The following is a 16436-nucleotide window of genomic DNA, read 5'->3' as shown; positions in this document are numbered from 1 at the left end:
ACCACAAGCATGAATCATGATAATTTGCTGTCATGTTGGCTAGCAGTGTTTTCCCTGCCTAGCTGAAGCTAAATCACCAACATGGGTTCAAAGCCCTGTTGAACAAGAGTAGCAGTTATTTTGGACTGATAGAGGATGTCAATCAAAAACTCAGCTTTTCAAGTGACTGCTTCCAAGTGAAAACCTTCAACTGAAGAGAGCTGATTATGGCTTTACAGTGAAGAGCAGCAGAAGTGTTGACACAGTATCTGAGCTTAGGTTGGTTAAAGTTTACCAGAGAAGTTACAGGTTGGTTTTTCACTTCTCCAGTAAAGCAAGTTAGATTCTTAATGCAGAATTCCCTCCAAACTTTTTGCTTTTATGTAAACCATTGAATCCTCCCCTGCTTCTTCCCAAAGTTTGGTAGAAAGCAGAGATGACCGAAGGTCCCTTCTGTTTGAATGCATTCACAATCACCCCAATGACGTCATTTGAAGTTTCATCTGGTTCTGACCGAAACTCTTTTGTAGTCTCTCAGCTTCAAGGATCGAACCTCACCACCATCTCAGTATGCGATCCCTTCTCTTCAATTATAATTAGACTAGATCTTAGTCATTAGTTTTGTTGGTTGATTAATTTTACACAACTACTAGCAAGAAAGCTGCTAGAAAGCTGCTAGAAATGCTGTAAACTGTGCTTACAGCATTTCTAGCCTCTGTTCATTTAGCATGTGGCTATTGTTTTAGATTTATATTTAGAATCCTTTAACCATCCTTTAAATAGTGGTAATCAAGTTTGCTTGAATATTACAGCATATACTCATGGTGCAGCAACTTTGTTACAATACAACAGTAGAATGAATGGTATGCATGTTTACAGAACAGCCAAAACAAACACATAAGTCAATAATTGGCCCTTTTCCATGATGCCATGAGAATCCACAATCTGATTGCTACAAATAGTGAAAAAGAATTCAGCCCAGTTGCCTGGATAAAATGTTGGCAGCCAGCCAGGTCTTGAACCCAGGACTGCTGTGAGGCAACAGCGCACCACTGCACCACCATGCTGCCCTGGGTTTGTCCATGCTAACATTGTACATTGTGTATCTGATTACTACTTCACCAATAAAGCCACTGTGTACTTGGCTGGTTGGACACTTTTAATGTAAACTTGCAACAACAGGAAATGTTTGGTTTGCGTGATATAACTGTAACACAGCTATTGGAGAGTGAAAGTAAAGTGGGGCTGATTTTAATTACATGAAAGCTAAAACTGGATTACATGGTGCCTCGTTTCCTTTGAAGCCCTTGTGTGTGTGATTGGGCAATTTGAAATGGCAGACCCCGCCACTAACAATACTAATTTACAATTCAAAGTGCCTGGATTCCCCTATTGCTGTGTTTTATCAAGCATCTATAAAAGTCTCTGAATACTGCCTTCCTCTTCTTCTGTAGGAACAGCCCACCATTCTGATAGGAGTAGAGAAGGCAGTGTTGTAAAGGCAGGTCTTTGAAGGACACACAGCTTCATGTTTGTGTTTTGGGTGCTTATGCATGCAGCAGTAGCAAGCTGCACTTTCCTCCCACTGCTCACACAGTAACAGTTCAACACAAGCCTGCCCATCACAGGGAGGTCATTCTTGAGGTCTGTGCTATGAAAACTACATGCTGTTCCCTGCTCCATGGAGTGCTGTAAATCATGTTCTTTCCCTCTGAACAATGAAATTAAAAAAATACATACAGTATGGGTCTGTATTTTCAAGTTTGTCAGTATGGAAGGTATGGAGCTGTCTGTGTACTCAGTCAGTGGACAGTGCCAACAGTGTGAGCAGCTTTACAGCTTCGAGGGCTAAAGCAATAACTACCTCTGATTCTGACTGCCAGCATGGACAAAACGACAGCCAACCCTCTGAGCCCTAGTGGCAGGGAGAAAACAGTCGAGAGCCTGTCTGCCTCGGCTGGGCTCCTTTTCAAAAAGTGTTTAACTCAGTCTAACATTACCCTCCTGAGGGAAGCCACCACATTGGCAGACTGGGGGAGCACGGACAAAGGACTGACCATTGAAGACGTCAGCACCCTGCAAATATTTTACATTGAAATTTTCCACATACGTTGTGCATTTGAATGAGTGCTTTGAAGCCCAAAAAATGTATTAAATGTTATAAGACAAGTAAAGCCTGTAAATTAAAGGTGGTGCAGGTAATTCTGGAGGAAGATGATTCCAATGACTTTCTAGAAATCATTGGAACTGAAAACTGCCATGATATACATTTTCTTTACAGTATAATATATATATATATATATATATATATATATATATATATATATATACACAGATATATATAGATATAGACATAGATATATAGATATATAGATTTATATATATATACCAACTATGTGGTACGTGGTAGAAAAAAAACTGTAAAACCTCATTTCAAGACCATCGATCTAGCAAACTAGCAATAACATTGCTGGGGGATCGCTGCAGGTTATGTTATTAATATGTTCCTCATTAAGGATGAATTATTTCACCCACTCACAGCCCATCCCCTATTAAAAAGAATTATAGTCCTTATGTCCTGTCCTGTCCGATCAGGGGACTGAGATCTGCGCACCACATTACTCACATAGAGACACCACAGCGCTCCTCCTCCTCCAGTTAAATAGAGCATTTTGCTCATATACAGTCAAACAGAGTTGTTGATATCATCTTTATTGATCATGATCACTTTCAAAGGCAAGCTCCATTTAGAAAGATAGGACTGCCAGTAGCTGTGCTAGGTTGCTTGCATCCATGGTGCCTCAAGCTGATCAATGAGAAGAGGGCAAAATCCATGTGCAGGGATTGTAAATCCGAGAGCATGGATTCACAAAACTGTCCGCACGGATTGGGAATCTATTCCCACGGTTTACAAATCCGTTCACACGGGTTAAAAATCCATTCCCTAGGATTTCCATCTCTATTTTTTCTACCATGTGCCCTAGAGGGGGAGCCCCTCTAGAAACTTTGTTTAAGTGCTGTACCACCAGACTACAGGGCAGCTTCTTTTCTCAGGCTGTGAGGCACCTCAGTTCATCCTCAGCTTAAGTTCAGGAGCCATAATCAAAATGACACAATGACTAATGTAGTTTACCACGCTCCTTTTTTTAATCACACATGTCATGACTACCTCATGAATCTGATTGAGATAATGCCAGAAGTGTGCAAAGCAAAAGGTGGCTACTTTGAAGAATATAAAATATAAATCATATTCTGGTTTATTTAACTCTTTTTTGTTTACTGCATAATTCCATATATGTTCCTTCATAGTTTGGATGTCTTCAGTATTGATCTACAATGTAGAAAATGATAAAAATAAAGAAAAACCATTGAATGAGAAGATGTGTCCAAAATTTTGACTGGTAGTGTATATGTGTATATATATATATATATACACACACACACACACACACACACACATACATAATAATAGTTATTATATGTATATAATATATTTATACACATAGAATAATAGTTATTTGTTCAAATAATTAAACATTTTTCTAACAAAAAGAACTGATAAGAGTACCGTTAAAGTACTAGATCAAATAAGCAGTATTGGTTAAGAGTAGTAGTACCATTCAACGATACCCATCCCTACGTCTGACCCACAGTTTGTAGGAGAAAGTGGGTATGTCGACCAACCAGATTGAGTCTTTGTATAAGGTTTCTGAACAGTAGGTGGCTGTACCACTGGGATCCAAGAATGTATATGTGTGCACTATCCTGTTTCCTTTGGTGGACTTGGCTGGTGGAAAACAGCAATCTTTTCTGTCTCTTCCGGTGCTTCCTGGCTCTTTAGGATGGTCTGTGGGTCTGTCTGCTGAACCATGAGTACGTCACTGGCTGTACAGGTGCAATGGTGGTGGCAAAGCTGTTTCCTTTAACTCTATTTTCTGGTTGTGACCTCAGCCTGCTGACAGCCTTTGAACCAGTTGTCCCAGTTGGTGAGTCCTGAATGTCACCAAATAGAGGGTCTGATAGAATTCTGACATGTTTGTCAATGAATGCAACCACATCTTTGAACACAGCTCTGAGCATTGATGTTTTCATGATGTCATGTGCGACAATCCTCCATTGTTCTCTTAATTTGAATGGCAGCTTGGATATGACACTCTCGTGTTGCTTGGCATATCAAGCTCTTACATATACTGCAGTTTATCCATGACATTACAACATGAGTGCAGAAAAAGGGCATAGGCTTGCAATGAACGTATGCCCTCAGCTTTATTGAAGTCCATTCCAAAGCTTTTTCCATATATGCAGGAGCAACTTTGTATTCATTACCAAAGTGTTTTTTGCAGCAGCTGTTTTTGCTTTAGCATAGCCATCATCAGGAGCCATATGCTGGCAGCTACGCACCAGTTGCCTTGGCTGCCCTCTAGTAAACTGCACCTTGCTCGAATGCTCTTTTAAAAGAAAAATATAGGAGAGGATCTCCATCAAACACTAGTATGGCTCTTGCTGGCAACAACATTAACAGCTGATGTTGAATCATGGCTGCAGTTAATTCATTTTGCCTTTGCATTACGGAGCAAATGTTGCCGAGATGGGTTTCTTCCATGGGATGAGCATTAGAAAAAGAGGGTTCCAGAGATTGTAAAGGTGCATTTGATTGCAACTCATATTGGTTACTGTGCATTTCAGAATCAATCTACTCATTTTGTCCAGTTATACACTGCTGAATATAATCCTGAGGCAGCATAATTAACGATTATGCTACTAATCACTGTTCCCAGCAGAAAATCTACCTGGATTCCGACTTAAAGATCTTACAGACCCTCGCAGACGCAGCCTCCACTGAACGCGGACAGGGCGGGCCCATCAACGATGACCAGTGCGGACTTGCAGACTTTTACTCAAGGTGAATAATGTGTGGAAATCAACTTGGAGATGTGTGTTAAATAATACTGGATATAAACTAGTCTCATGTTTGCCTTAATTATTAATGTATGTGTATATTTCTCTTAAAAAAAGTTAAAATAGGCTGGTTCATAGAAGAGAATAAATATATACATTCAGGGGCTTTCCTCGTGGAGGATTAAGGGCTGAAATGATGTATTTTAGTTTTGTGTTATTTTGTTTTCATATGTAGGCAAATCTGACCACAGCAGCTTGGCTGCAGTAGTGCTTTGTGCATTTCCCAGGAGAGATAAGGAGAGATGACAGCTCTCCTTTAGAGAAACTGATTAGTATGGTTAATTTAATCAGTTGGGTGTTAAGTCATTTCTTGTTTCTTACATTAAAATTGGTTTGTTCAAACACGATTGATGCTTGTTCCTATTCTAACTGGCATGCAGTCATACTTTGTGTCTCAGATAATGTACATTTGCTTTATGTTGATATGGAGGCCTGGGCTGAAAACAAAACTGAAGACTAGTGTTAGCACTTCAGCTGCACATGCATGAATAATTTGATAACAGCAGCCTGTGATCGAATCATCCTATTAAAAGAAACAAAAGTATTCAGTCAATTAAAGAAACTAAAATACTCTCTAGCTTTGTTGCAGGAAACTCACTTATCAGAGGGAGAACATAAACAATTAAGAAGACAATGGATTGGCCAAGTACAATGTTCAGTTGGTAAAAAAGAAAGAAAAAAAGGTGAGTAGCAATTTTAAAGAATAGAAGATGTGTGGAGGTTGAGATGTGTATTTTAAATTTATATGCTCCAAACAAATATGATCAGAGTTTCTTTAAGCAAATATTATTGCCAACTATGCTAAGGGCATGATAGTGGCTGGGGGGGATTTTAATGCTGTACAAGATGGAAGATTAGATAGAACAACAAGCTGAGGGAGGACCTCAATCACCAAAGAACAAAAATACTTAACTTTATTTCAGAATTGGGTCTTATCGACCCATTGGGGTTTAAAAACCCTACAGGCAAGGACTTTGTTTTCTCTAATGTCCATCAAAGTTACTCCAGGACTGATTCCTTCTATCTCTCCCAGCAATACCTACATAAAGTCATAGATTGCCGTTTTGAACCAATAACGTTGAGTGACCATGCATCTGTCATTTTGAATATAGATTTGGGTAAAGCACATTTTTTCAGATATTGGAGACTAAGGGCGCAGTCACACTTGACCCAGTTGCTCCGTACCATGCCGAAGCATGATTGTCCCTCTTGCCCAGTCCCCCGCTGTCCTGCACTCACATTGCTCTGGCCACAACTGGCCCTGAGTGCAGTTACCCAGTTCAGAAGATTAAACATCCTGTATTAAATAAGACAGTGTTGCAACTGAAAGAAATAGCAGATGCTTTTGCATCATTTTATAAAAAAAATATATGAAGTACCTAAATCTAATATGATAAATGACAGTTCTGAGACCTTCCTTGCCAGCCTAAATTTGCCCTCACCGTTGGAAGGTGAAGCATTACAAATGGTATCTGAGATTCCAGAAACAGAAATACGAGAAGCCATAGAAAACTGAAAAACAACAAATCTCCAGGGATGGACTCCCTGGAGAGTTTTATAAATGCTTTATTGATGAACTAGCTCCAATATGAGCCAGAGTTTGTAATTATACCCTTTTCAAAGGTACCCCACCATTTTTGTGGTCAGAGGCCATCATATCAGTCATTCACAAAGAAGGCAAAAACCCAACATGCTGTGAAGGGTACAGACCCATTAGCCTGCTGTGTAATGATCAAAGTTGCTGATCAGTATTTTGGCAAAAAGGATGCAAAAAATTATAACAAAATTAATTAATCCAGACCAGTCTGGTTTCATCCCTGGCAGACAAGGAGCCAGCAATATGAAAAGGACGCCTGACACCGGGCGCCTGACACGGCAGCCCACTGCTCCTAGTCTGCAGTATGTGCACTTACCATGTGTGTAGCTAGTGATGGGTTAAATGCAGAGGACTAATTTCAGGTGTGTTTGCATGTTCCATGTAAAAGATAACTGACAATAAAGATTCTTCTTCTTCTTCTAATATTATTATGTTATAAAAAAATATTCAAAAACTAATCAGTTTTGATGTACAGATAGCGTTTGATACTGTGAATTGGAAATGTGTGTATGGAACACTGGCATCTATTCAATGTTTGTTGACTGGGTCAAGGTCACATATAAAAATCCAAAGTCGCGTGTCAGAGTAAATGGGTGTTGTTCAGATTTTTTCAGCCTTGAGAGAGGGGTCCGACAGGGGGACTGCACCAGTCCATTACTTTTTGCCATACATATTGAACCACTAGCGGCTGTAATTGTATAAAAATAATAACATCAAGGGCATAAATGATGCGAGTCAAACAAACATAAGATTTTGCTTTACGCAGGCTATGTATTGACATACATAGCAACCCAGTTAACTCTGTTCCTGCATTGATAAGAACGCTAAAAGAATATGGAAACTTCTCAGGGTACCAAATTACCCAATCCAAACCAAAGTCCGAGGCAATGATGCTGGTGGGGCGATGGCCTGTGGAATTGCCAGGGAAATTTGAATTTTGCTGGTCTAACAATGGGTTCAGATACATACCTAGGGATAATTATAACTTTTGAAACTTCACAACTCTTAAAGGCTAATTATGGAAAACTGATGGGCAAAATAAGAAATGACCTCAGTAGGTGGGAAGTCCTCCCCTTATCCCTAATAGGGCGAGCGGAAACAATATGAATGAACATATTGCTAAGGCTACTTTTCCTGTTCCAATCTTTACCCAAAGAGATACCCACCTCTTCATTTAAAACAATTAATACATGGCTGTCTAGTTTGTGTGGCAAAAGAAAAGACCCATAATTAAATTTAAAAAGTGACTATCGAAAAGTGAACGTCTTAATTTCAGATAAAGATTGGGAACTATCCTGCAGAGTGGGACAAAAAAATAAATAAATTGCCCTACATCAAAGAAGTTCGAATGGAAAGTCAAGATGAGATTTTTCAATACTCTAAATTTGGTGGCTTGTCAGATGAGTGTTGGTGGGGCTGTGGCCTGGTCAGAGACCATACACATATTTTGGGACTGGTCAAAATTATTTTGATATTGGCAAAACCTCCATCATGAGATTAAAAAATATTTAGATATAGAATTAACCTTAGAACATTCTTATTTCTTATTAGGAACACTACCAAAGGATGTAGAATAAAACAATCAGACATTGTAGGACATCATTATTGGGAATCCTTCTTTTAATTGCTAAAAAGATTATAACAGTCTCCAAAGGCCACAGACCCCCACTTAACACAATGGAAGGAGAAAATTAAGTGTGTCTTCTTTATGGAAAATATAACTGCTAGACTGCTAGACTGCAATTAAAAACAGATATATATCTGACTGAATGGGCACCAATTATTTCATATCTTTTCAAATAATGTGATTTTCTAGACTCTCTCTTCACATTTAGATACTGTTTAGAACCTGCTGCTGTGTTTTCTGGGAAAAGTACAGCTGGCAATCTGCTGTATCACCACCACTGCTGGCTGTTTGTAATACAGATCAGCCGCCAAAAAAACACAGACACAACCAGAGAATATTTGATTAGCACAAGTGCAGTGAGTTACAGTTGAGTTCATCAATGCTGAAATCTCTGTCACAAACACTTTAACACTGCTGTGATTAGTTGTTTCAATGTGAGGTATCAACCAATCACAGCAGAGTGCACAGTAGGATGTACCTCTTTGATAAAAAATATTTAGCACTGAGCTTGTTCTACATGTGTGTGCTCTGATGTTGTCACTGCATGGGTAAATTAATGAATTTTAGATTATAACAAAAACAAAACACCAGAGGTGGGAATTGTGGAGTCATCAAGTCATCTCCATGCCATGTATTTGTTCTGCTCAGTCACTGAACCAGGTGCATTCACTAATTAGCTCACCTTCCTGGCTGAAGAGCTGTGCTGATTGGACTCAGCTGGTTTAGTGCATGAACAGAACAAATACATGGCATGAAGATGACTTGATGACTCCACAATTCCCACCTCTGCAAAACACCCCCTTGAAATGATTTACAGCAACCTTAGTCACTTCATCCTGGCGCCAGGTCTTTCCCATAATCGACTTTTTCAAAACACAGATTCAATTTGTCAACGACACAGAGTAAATACAGTCAATTGTTTTCCAACTTCGACCACCAATGCATTGGATTTACAGCTCATAATCTGAAAAGATTTGCCATTCATAAAATGTAGTGTCATTTTTTTACTTGATTACATAGCGGCTAAGCCTAAAACTTGAAGCCACTGCATAGACATGCTTCTAAATGATGCATTCGCTGTCCTTAACCAACTGCTCTTGTGAAAACAAAGAGTCGCAAGTCTTTGATGCCAAAAGTTTATTTCTCACCGTTACATTCTTCAGTGAAACATACAAGAATCCATAAATCTGTGTCCATGAACATCCAAAGAACAAAATTTCACCAATACATTACATGCAGCATCTACCTAGCATGACATGGCCAGGTGTTGCGGTCAAAAAACTATATGCCCTCCTCTGTCTATCAACACCTATCCCTCAATGAATGGTTTCTACCTATATTGGCTGTGACCCATAAGAATGACACCTACTGGACCAATTAGCATCCCACATATTTACTCTAAGAATAGGTCCTATAGCCACCCTCCAGTGTTTTTTGATATTTTTATGATATTTGATATTTTTGTTGATGAGCCATAGTGTTTTTATTTTTTTATTTTTTGAAAAATAACTTAATTTTGTGCTCAAAGTCACTCAATTTAAGCTGTTGCTGATATGGGTTAATGATCTGAACACAGTCACTGGAGCTGTCTCTCCTACTCATGACCACTCACACACTACGCTCTGCCCTTTTATTTAAAAGAAGCCACACTGCTGTTATAACCTCTTTTGGAGGATGACGTATGACTCCCAGATTCGACTATTGTCATACGTCATCCTCCAAGAGGGGTTATAAACGCTGTGTGGCTCCTTTCAGAAACAGGGCAGTGCATAGTGTGTGACGCTCAAGCACGAGTAGGAGAGAGAGTGTTAGTGATCAGAGCAGAGGGGAAAGTTCAGATTATTTAGAGAAGTTGTCTAGTGGCAATAAATGTACAGTACACGTTACAATTTGACCATGAATAAACTCTGCAGCTCCTCAATACACAAGAAGAACTCTATAAAGCAGAGTGGGTTTTAACTGCATTTGGACAGTTTTGTGACAGAGTGGCAAATATCGGACTGAACTACTGTGTGAACTAAACATTAAACACCATATTTGTCAAGCGTACTTGATCTTATCTTTATTATAATTTGTGCTTTAATAGTTGTTACCTATTTTGAACAGACAGCATTAACAGCAAAGAACGTCTGATCACATGCTTTAAACTGTCTCTCTTTAAATAAGAATAAGTCTTGAATCCATCATGTACTGGGCTGCTGTGTGGTCATGCAAGGTCACTACATCAAAAGTCAGTAGAGCTGGTTGCGAAACAGTCCGACAGTATTTCTCAAATTCCATATGTCTGTACATGTGTGTTTGCATGAAGGGTTTTAAGGTTTAGGTTGATTTCCTCTGTGTTTTTCTGCCATGATTAGTGTGTACGTGTTTGTATTTGAGGAAAAAATACAACCAGGATTTTTCAGGATGTGAATGCTGGATTTCAAAGGCTGCCATCTTAGACTCACACTCTTAATGCCGTAACCAGTTGCTAATTACTTGGATCCTTACAGTGTATGGTGAACAACAAAGTTGTCAGTTGGATATTAAAAAGGAAATGTTTTTCCCTGGAAAATGAAAGACAGACATGATTTCATGTTCGAAACAGGTGATGGGAGGATAGCTGGAAGCCATTATAAACACCGAGGAGGTTGAAGCGCACTTCCAACAGGCCTTCACTGTGCCAGTTTGTCCTCTGTGCCAGCACAGCACTTCTACTGAGGCTTTAAATGTCATTATTCATGTTGACTTGATCAAATGTTTTCGTTCAAGCCAGCGGTTATTTTCTGATGTAATGTTTAAAATTAATAAAATACATTTTTTATTAACTGCAAGTAAAAGTTGTGGATAGGAGAACAACTAAGATTTTTGCATGATCTGATAATGCTATAAATTCTCCTTTCATCTTTCAAATTATAATAAACTGCTGTGTTGCCAATCCCTGCGGCACACTACCGTCAAAAAGGTGTACAGTGATATGGAGACAATAACAGTGAAGGATGATGTCATGTCTAGCAGTTGATAGCATTGTGGCAGCTATGTACTGACAAGACACTGCAGCAGCTCTGCAACTGACCTCTCAGTTTGATTTCCAATAAAGTCGATCATAAAATGCATGAAACTGAAGTTTTCCCCCTACCGTTGTATAGGGGGGGCGCCCCTCCCCCCCAACGGGACCCCGCGCCCCCTGAAAGTCAAGTTAATTTAATTTATATCACCAAATCACAACAGGTCACTTTTCCTATAGAACAGGTCTGGGCCGTGTTCTTTTAATAAATAATGATGTTATTGATCTAATTTAAGCGGGGATATTTCATTTCAATTTCTTCATCGTCGCCGTCTACGCTTCTCCTCCGCTCTCTGTTTTACGATGGGCGGAGCCTCGCACCGGCGTACACACAAACAAACACGTGAACACACACCTACAGACAGACACGGAGAGAAGAGGACAACATGTCGCGTCGACCCCCACTGCCTGAAAAACAGGCGAAAATATCCACGTTTTTTAAGCGCACTCAAAGTGATTCTGGCGAGGCAAACGTTAGCTCTGCTGCTAGTAGTAGCAGCATGGCAGTAGCATTATGAGATCAATGTAGATCGGAGAACTGTTGGCTGATGTTTATTGACAGATTGTCACACTCTACAGCCAATGGTATCGTTAACAGCGTGTGCTCGCCTGACCAATGACAGTGTAGTGACCCACACGGGGCGGGATCTCAACACGGAGCGGCGCTAAAGTTTAGCTGCTCGGGTAGCAAGGACTCGTAGCGCTGCTACGTTATCAACTGAGTTTAGTCAGCACGGGAGAACTCGTCTGACACGGAGAGTCTCCTGTTGTGTGCTACATGTGTGAAACAACAACTATAGTCTGGACTTTGTCTGCAGTGTATCTGTGTAAACGGCTTCATTCAGCGTCTCTCCCTCCCCTCTGGCACCGTGAGTTACCATGGTTACAGGACCGCCCTGAAACTTTATAATGATGATCAATAAGAAGTTTTTGGTTAGTTTGACTGTACAGAATCATGAATGTTGCCTGATTGTAGCTCAATGCTTAAATCTTGTATTATAACATATAGAACAAAGCCTCAGAGCTTCTTTGATTACTAACAGTCTGTTAGTGATGACAGAAAGTGATAACTCGCCATCAGACTGACAAGGCTGCAAAAGTTGCTGTTTGTATGATGTATTTTTCTGTTAAACGATAAGAGGCTCGCTTTAAACAATATTATTAATTAGAATGATGATGAGAAGAAGAAGTAGAAAAAAAATAGTGTACTGAAAAGTTCTGTAGATGGTTGATTATTTGAAAGAGTAAAACTTGAGAGAAGCTTGGCAAAAATAAAGAAACAGTATCATTTCATAGATTGAAAATTACATTGAAAAGACAAAAAACATTTTAAGTGCGAATAGAACAGCTGTTCAGATCATCCTCCTAAAAAACGCTCAAATATTTAAACTTGATGTCTGCCCCCCCCCCCCAAACGCGTCAACCTAGGGGAAACACTGAACTGAGTAGTGAAAAGAGGCTTTAAATTAACTTACTCTATGAGGACAGTAAAAGCATTTTTCATGGTACATGTTGGATGGACTTTTCAATTGAAAATCAAAATTTAATGCCGCACTGATCAAATTCTTTTCGAAAATTAAAACTACTACAAGGAACTTTTTTGTTGCCAATTCTGTCGGCTCCTGTGGACAAAAGCGGTATGAGCACAACCACCTCTGGTGGTAAAGACCTTGATCTGGCTAGCGTGTGCATTCGCGTTTGAAGTGAGAGAAAGAAAGAGGCAATGTCATGGTCTGACCGTGGCAGTCGGGATTGTTGCTGTGTTTTTGTGTTTCCCCGTCTGTCTTCCCCCTCCCTTTTTCCTCACCTGCTCATGTTTACCTGTGAGTCTGGCAGCAGTGTCGGCAGTAGCAGAGAGGCGCACCTGCAAATCATTCCACCCATCATCCCCTGCTATATAACCCTGGTCTCATCTCTACTCCGGCGCCAGATTGTTCCGCCAGTTACGTGCTGATATCGTGTGCCTCTAATCATCGTGTTAGCTAGTATTTTCCTAGAGTTGATGTTGTTCGTTCCACGGATCCCTTTATGTTTTTTTCTACTTCATGTGCAGAAATCTCCAGCGCCTCTCCACTCGGGGTTCCAGAGTTCCACCTGTGCAGCTCTCTGCCTGCCTGCCTGCAAGCTTGCTGACCAGTCAAGCTCATCCACTACGTCCCCCTCCACAAACCCTCTGAACTCGAATAAATTCCTTTGCACCTTGACCACTGCCTCCACTCACTCTGCATTTGGATCCAGACAGAAAGACCGGACATAACTGAACAATCTGGCCAATATAGACCCAGCGGAGACCGAGCATCTGCGTCACGCCCTCACCCCCCAAGGAGTCATGGTCGGGCATCATGAGCAAGCCCTCTGGGAGGTGATGGAAGCCCTTCGAGGTTTGACCACCAGTGTGATGCAACTAGGAGGCCGCATGGACCAGGTGTGCTCCCAGTTGTCTCTCGTCACTGCGGATGCAAGCCCTGCACCTCCACCTGCTGCATCCTCATCTGCTTCTGTGGCTGTCCCCGCTTCCTCACGTGAGCCATACATCCCCATCCCAGCTAGATATTCTGGTGAGTTAGGTGGGTGTGAAGGGTTTTTACATCAGTGCTCACTAGTTTTTGATCAGCAACCCAACACTTCTTGTACTGACAGAGCCAAGATAGCATTTATTAAAGCTGCAGTCTGGAGTTTTGAGAAAAGAGTGGACTTAGCCAGAATATTTGAATGATGCAGCTCCCAGGTCCCTCCTTCTTCCTCTCTGCTGTGCTGCAGCCCTGCCTTCAAAGCCCCTCCCCACAGAGGAGCCTGCTGTGCATGAGCACGCTTGTAACGGAGGATGCGAGATAACCAAGATGGCGCATTCAACAAACAAAACAAACAATCTCGTAAATAAGTACAACAGTGATTATGAGTTCAATTAGCGGAGTGAGCAAAAGCACACATAAACCGGGGAGATAACCTGCTAACGAAAACTAATGTTCAGGTTAAAATAGCTTGCACATCGGGTTGAATGCTCATTGCTTTGTTAGGGCATTGGCAACAAAATATGCCCTGATTGTTCTTTTTCTGATCAATACAGCTAAATTACAATGATGAGTGCCACAGGCGAGTCACTGTATTTATCCAGAGCAACAAACACTATTCCTCACATTGCAGTAGACAGAGTTACAGGTAATCATTTAGGTAATCATCATCACCATGCTGTCTTTCTGGAGCATGTGAAACGTTATTTCTCTAAACTAATTCAACCACTTCAGAGCATACTGAACACAAACTAACGTTATAACTGCCCGGTCACTTAAAAGACACTTTTGCTAACCAGTACCTATACAGACAAAGCTAAACACTGGAGTTAGCATACAAGCTAACAAGCTAGATTTAGCAACAAGCTACGTAGCTTGACTGCAACATCAGCGATGTGCGCTATTGTGAGTATTACTGTAACCGCCACCACCATAGCCTTATGGTTAAATCATAGAATGAAACATATACCAAGCAATGGTACTTACTTGTCCAGCAGAAAAGCGGCTAACTCTGCGTCGCTCTTCAGTCTTTGCAAATCCTGCAGCTCCCTCCACCTCTGAAAAGGCGCTCTGATGTTGATCCTACTTTTATTTCGGGCACGGTCCCCTTCTTTCCTTTTACAACATTTTTGTTCGTCAGCCTTCTTATTTTTTCCCTGTGATGTGGGCAATGGTGGAGCCAACCGTGGGATAGGCATTTTTCCCGAGCTGTTTTCTCTCCGCCATTGTTCTCTGCCTTTGAGCTTGTGGTATCAGACCAGGTAAGAGCAGGCACTGCGCCTGCGTGGGGGGGGGGGCTGCCAGCAGCGTATGCACGAGAGTGATTGACACCTGACTCACATTCTCCTTGCTCTGATTGGTTGTATTCAGCCGGGAGCGGTAGATTCTTGCAAATCAAATTACAGCCACTGGGTGGGCCCACAGACAGTGGATTTTTACACAGCTGACCTGTGTCATAATTCTACTGTCAGATCATAATGACAATTTTAGCAAAAATAACCAAAAAGAAGTTACAGACTATAGCTTTAAGAGTCTACTGTGTGATAGGGCCTCGCAGTGGGCAGTAGCAGCGTCTCGATCCCAGGCTCCTTTCCTCCAGCCTTATCCTCCATTTTCAGCAGAACTGCTTAAGATATTTGACTTTCTGGTGCAGGGCCGGGAGGTGTCTAATCGCCTACTTTCACTCAAACAGGGAAGATACTCAGTGGCTGACTTTTCAGTCGATTTTAGGATCGTAGTGCCTGAGAGTGGGTGGGATGAGACCTGCTTAAGGGGAATTTTTCTACGCAGAACCTTTGACCCATCTCCACCCCCACCTGTGTCATCGGAGGAACCGATGCAGCTTGGTTGGATGCGCCTTACCCCAACGGAGGACCAGAGCAGGTTCCAGGAGGGACTGTGTCTCTACTGTGGGAGGACCGGCCACATCATTTCCTGCTGTCCTCTGCGGCCAAAAGAGCAGGTTCATCACATCATGGAGGGGCGTTGATGAGTTGAACCATCACCACCAGTACCTCCTCCTCTCGTATCCAGCTCTAGGGGACGCTCTCATGGCCTCAACAATCTTCACCTCTTGATTCAGTCGCAGATTACAGTTTTATATACTCAGACATTGTAACCCAGGCCTATATCCCCACACTCACCCTTTCATCTCCGAAGGATGACTCCGCTCTGGACGGCAGACTCTTAGCGCAGGTAACTCAACGAACAATCCCACACACCCCACTTCGCCTCAATCCCTCCTGGTATTGGGGCTTCCATGGTTAATCCACACATTGACTGGTCTGGTTCCAAAGTTGTGAATTGGAGTGTTCACTGTCATTCCGATTGCCTGCACTCTTCTGCCCCCCTTCTGTAACCCCTTGACACCTGTCATTCCAAAACCCAGTGACCTCTCTTCAGTCTCCCCAGTCTATCATGACCTCAGTGATGTGTTCAGCAAGGATTGAGCCCTTTCATTACCTCCTCATCGACCACATGACTGCGCTATTGACCTGCTACCTGGTGCCACTCTGCCTTCAAGTCGGATATACAACATCACTCGCCCAGAATGAGATGCCATGGAGGCCTACATCACTGACTCCCTTGCCTCCAGACTCATCCACCCATCCTCCTCGCCAGTAGGGGTGGGATTCTTCTTGGTGGCAAAGAAGGATGGCTCTCTCCGCCCCTACACTGACTATCGAGGCTTAAATGACATTACCATTAAAAACAAAT

The 16436-nt window shown here is 41.6% G+C and overlaps 1 protein-coding gene across 3 annotated transcripts in view; it reads right to left on the bottom strand.

The window, feature by feature from the left end:
- Nucleotides 1-16436, bottom strand: part of LOC311259756 (TGF-beta receptor type-2-like) — a 68130-nt gene that overhangs the window by 29311 nt on the left and 22383 nt on the right. The window lies entirely within an intron of this gene.

Source organism: Pagrus pagrus, assembly GCF_965226575.1.
Source record: "Pagrus pagrus genome assembly, chromosome: 7".
In the NCBI taxonomy this organism is placed as follows: domain Eukaryota; kingdom Metazoa; phylum Chordata; class Actinopteri; order Spariformes; family Sparidae; genus Pagrus; species Pagrus pagrus.
The sequence above is the reverse complement of the archived record's forward strand: the minus strand, read 5'-3'. Positions and strand labels throughout refer to the sequence as shown.